Source organism: Coregonus clupeaformis, chromosome 12 (assembly GCF_020615455.1).
Source record: "Coregonus clupeaformis isolate EN_2021a chromosome 12, ASM2061545v1, whole genome shotgun sequence".
Lineage (NCBI taxonomy): Eukaryota > Metazoa > Chordata > Actinopteri > Salmoniformes > Salmonidae > Coregonus > Coregonus clupeaformis.
The window spans coordinates 12,300,346-12,305,602 of NC_059203.1; the positions used below are offsets into that span (position 1 = coordinate 12,300,346).

A 5,257-nucleotide genomic window follows, 5' to 3' on the forward strand; every position below is an offset into this window, starting at 1 on the left:
TGACTTCATAATAATAACAAAAAACATTTAGCATGAATAATTCTGAATGAATCTCAAACGTGTTAAAACTTTTTACGGATAAAGCAAACATGCAAACAAGCTAAAATACTGAATTTGCAAACGGCAAACAAGCCATTTCTCTATTCAGGAAAACAAATAAAGAGGTCATATTCATAATGCAGTCACCAAATACGATACGGTAGGCTATGAATCTTCCAATAAAATGTATAAGAAAGTAGTGTAAGTTTTAATATAGAAGATATGTGTCAGTCCCGCACGTGTACATTTTGATGATGAGTGTATGCACTGTCTGTGTCACTGAGCCATTAGGCAGGAAATCTGGGGGTCACCACTTTCCCAGATTCACACAGCGCTCTGTGAGTCACTCTCCATCACCCCCCACCTCTCCACCTGTTCCCCTGAGACGTGACCATTGTCCCCAGCATTAAGAACCCAAGCTACCCCATTGGCTACAGACTGTGAGAAACTCCAACAAGCACAAGACCCACACATTCATATGCAGATTTGGGACTATATATAGGAGAGATGAAGCAAGTAGAAATCAGATTCACTTTCTACACAGAGTCCTCTACAGCACAGAGATCAAGCCATGGCACCTACAATCACTTCAGCCATGATCTACTCTAAGGACCACCTGACTCTGACAAACAAGGTAAATTGAAATGACAATTTGCTTTATGATTTGTTTCTTGATAATATAAATAAAAATAATATTTTTATCGCACCTCTGATATATTTTAGAACAATGTTATTAATGACTCTCCTTATCTTTTTGCAGATTAGAAAGCCAGTGGTGGAGAAGTTACGCAGAGATCGTATCAACATTAGCATTGAGCAGCTCAAGTCTCTCCTGGGTCCAGAGAGCCTCAACCAGCAGCCTGACTCCAAGCTGGAGAACGCTGACATCCTGGAGATGACAGTTTGCTTCCTGAGATGACAGCAACAGTACCTGCCAGTGAACTCTTCCTCCTGCTCAGCACCTGTCAATCAGGGCTACTCCAGGTGTGTCCAAGAGATTGTACACTTAGTGTCCACGGATGAGGTGAAGAGAAAACTTCTGAGCCACTTGCTGCTGGACCTCCAGAGCCTGCAACCATTCTCTGATAAGAACAGAAGGGAGAGTGACCTGCCTCAGCTGAGCTCCCCAGCTCAGCACAGCGTCAGCAAAGAGAAGAGTCAAGTCATCAGCGCCCTCTGGAGGCCATGGTAGAGTCCTACAGACTGGAGCTCCACTCTCAGACAAACACAATGGACCATGTTGGTCTAAGAATAATGTAATGGATGTTAGACAGTAATGAGAATAGGAAGAGATCTTCTTCCTTGTCGGCTCATGCAGGACATTTCCAAGTCCTCATTACAGAGAATTTCATCCTTATCTTCTGCATTTGCAGGAGTTTATTCTATAAGTTTTGGTTTTAATGAAAAGGGCATTGAACAATATCAATATTTGAATGTTCCCCTCTTGATTACAAGAGGATCAATTGAATCTTCTGTTTTTATTTTCGTTTCACGAATAAGTTTATATTTCATTTTTATAAAGTGAATATACTGTGTATTTTTCCCTGTGGGGAGTGTTTTTAAAAATAATTTATGAATTGGTGTTCACTGTCTTCCTAGTGGAAAGATTAGTCAAAAAATGTCATTCCTATTTGTACTGTTTTGATATTGATATTAAAACATACAAACAGTATCATATGTCATAATTATAAAAAATGATATCTGCATTTAAGCCAGAATAAGTTTCTTCCTCTCGATTGCGAGATGAGTTAAAACATGTGTACTGGTTTGTGTCACTATGTGAGTGTATCAGTATCACTCGCCTTCCGAGAAGGTATTGTTAAGCTTGAAAATATGTTTTCAAAATGAATGTAAATCTTCAAATCATGTCGATGCGAATAAAAACAATCATCGAAAACAATTATTATGTTTTTTTGATTCATTACACGCCATTGAAATTTCAAATGTCTAAATCTTTCAAATTAAATTGTTTTTTTCCATATATGTACAGTACGTACTTACCTGAAAATTAGTCATGCAGGAAATACACAAATTCGTATGCTGCCTATTTCTCATGACTAAATGTAATCGAAAATATAATATACTGTAAGTAATCCCCAAAACGAATTATTGATCATGAGAGGGCCATAAACAATAACTAGTAATGCTGCATACATTGCATTCGAGAAGTATTCAGACCCCTTCACTTTTTCCACATTATGTTACATTACAGCCTTATTCTAAAATGGATTACAAATATAATAATCTCATCAATCTACACACAATACACCATAATGACAAAGCGAAAACAGGTTTTTAGAAATACCTTATTTACATAAGTATTCAGACCCTTTGCTGTGAGACTCGAAGTTGAGCTCAGTTGCATCCTGTTTCCATTGGTCATCCTTGAGATGTTTCTTTAACTTCATTGGTGTCCACCTGTGGTAAATTCAATTGATTGGACATGACTTGGAAAGGCACACACCGGCCTATATAAGGTCCCACAGTTGACAGTGCATATCAGAGCAAAAATCAAGCCATGAGGTCTAAGGAATTGTCCGTAGAGCTCCGAGACAGGATTGTGTCGAGGCACAGATCTGGGGAAGGGTACCAAAAAAGGTCTGCAGTATTGAAGGTCGCCAAGAACACAGTGGCCTCCATCATTCTTAAATGGAAGAAGTTTGGAACCACCAAGACTCTTCCTAGAGCTGGCCGCCCGGCCAAACTGGGCAATAGGGGGAGAAGGGCCTTGGTCAGGGAGGTGACCAAGAACCCAATGGTCACTCTGACAGAGCTCCAGAGTTCCTCAGTGGAGATGGGAGAACCTTACAGAAGGACAACCATCTCAGCAGCACTCCACCAATCAGGCCTTTATTGTAGAGTGGCCAGACGGAAGCCACTCCTCAGAAGAAGGCACATGACAGCCTGCTTGGAGTTTGCTAAAAGGCACCTAAAGGACTCTTAGACTATGAGAAACAAGATTATCTGGTCTAATGAAACCAAGATTGAACTCTTTGGCCTGAATGCCAAGCATCACGTCAGGAGGAAACCTGCCACCATCCCTACGGTGAAGCATGGTGGTGGCAGCATCATGCTGTGGGGATGTTTTTCAGCGGCAGGGACTGGGTGACTAGTCAGGATCGAGGGCAAGAAGAACGGAGCAAAGTACAGAGAGATACTTGATGAAAACCTGCTCCAGAGCGCTCAGGACCTCAGACTGGGGCGACGGTTCACCTTCCATCAGGACAACGACCCTAAGCACACAGCCAAGACAACACAGGAGTGACTTCGGGACAAGTCTCTGAATGTCCTTGAGTGGCCCAGCCAGAGCCCGGACTTGAACCTGATCGAACATCTCTGGAGAGACCTGAAAATGGCTGTGCAGCGACGCTCCCCATCCAACCTGACAGAACTTGAAAGGATCTGCAGAGAAGAATCGGTGAAGCTTCCCAAATACAGGTGTGCCAAGCTTGTGGCGTCATACCCAAGAAGACTCAAGGCTGTGATCGCTGCCAAAGGTGCTTAAATAAAGTACTGAGTAAAGGGTCTGAATACTTATGTAAATGTGATACTACCGTAATAAATTAGCAAAAATGTCAAAAAAACATTATCGGGTATTGTGTGTGCATTAAGGAGGAAAAAAACAATTGAATCCATTTTAGAATATGGCTGTAACGTAACAAAATGTAGAAAACGTCAAATGGTATGAAAACTTTCTGAATGCACTGTACTCCAAATCTTACCAAATCTTACCTTGCTGAGGTGTAGTCAATTTGGAGGACACAAGCTCAAGTACACAGTATGAAATATTTTATATTATGTATTTCCTATTCAACAAAACTGTATGAATGGGGCTTGAAATTACTTATATGCGTTCTAAATATAGTTTAATCAAATTATAAAATGACTAACTATAAGATTTCACATCCTATGTCATACAAGCTCAGAAATATACTACTGTGTCATTGTGGGAAGCCGGGCTATCGCTCAATGCAAGCCATTTTAATCTACGGTGTCAACAGATGATCAATTTCTAAGCGAAAATGTTGATGTAGGTCGGAAACCGGTACCAGAACCACGCAGGTCCCCTAAACAGGGGACTTTAAATCTAAGAAGTTTTAACTGTGTCAATTGACTTGTCAATTTGCTTGTCAGTCATTGTTGCTAATGTAATGAATCATGTAATGTAGTAGTAATTAATATAATTCATTAGTAATGAATTAGTCATTAATGCTAGTTATTACTCCTAATTACTGTTAACTACTCATGGAAATGATGTCACAGTTAGTGCTCAACAGATACAGCAGACTGATCATGCCCAAATAGGCTTATCCTACAGGTGGGTTACTGCACTGCCCTAACTGATGCACACAATACAGGACATGTCAAAGACTCAACAGTCCCATTTCCTATCTAACCTTTTCTCCTCTTTCACTCCCCCTCATGGATTTAAAAGGAATTAACTAGTGTAAGAAATATGATGGACCATCAGTGCCATGCATTTACATCTATGAGAGCAAGTGCACCCTTGGTGGGAAATTGTAAATCCTTTTTGTGAAGTACCATAATGATGCTTTGGACTTTTTTGCAGTGTACACATTTTTGAGGAAGTACGTTCAAACAATCAGAAGATGTCCTTCTCCTGAGTCTTGTGAATTTCAATATGCTGGTAAATGAAGCCATTAATATTCAGTATACATTTCAGACAAAAATCACAGATAGGATGAATAGACAAAGAAAGGTATGTTGGATTTTGTTTGCAGTTTTATTAGCTGACAAAAAGAAACAACAATATTAACAAGAATATAAATGCCCTTTGCTTAGCTCATGCCCGCTCCACAGGATCGTTTCTCACATTGCAGTGATCATTTTGTTTCAGACCCTAGTCTCAGCCCAGTCTGTGACTGCTGACCTACAACCTCCACATCCATGCGTCTCTCTCAGTTCATTGTTCGAAGCAGTGGTACAATGTCCTCCTCTGGAGCGGGAAAGAGACGCAGCATGTCCCTGGAACATTTGGAATAGATCGTGGGTGACAACAAGGCCTTCTTCGGTGTGAAAAAGGACAGTCTTCTCCAAAATAGGAGATATGGGAGATGTAGGAATCCCGTTCTGGAAGTGTCCTCCAATAACTATCTTCAGTCTCTCCACACCACTGCTGCATTTCCTCTCAAACAGAGAGTTTACAACTAAAAACAAGAAAATACAATTATGGACACCTATTCTCTCTCACACACAG

At 40.5% G+C, this 5,257-nt stretch overlaps 1 pseudogene; it reads left to right on the forward strand.

The window, feature by feature from the left end:
* Window positions 1-295: 295 nt before the first annotated feature.
* On the forward strand, window positions 296-1,911 carry LOC121577713 (annotated as a pseudogene).
* Window positions 1,912-5,257: the final 3,346 nt, after the last annotated feature.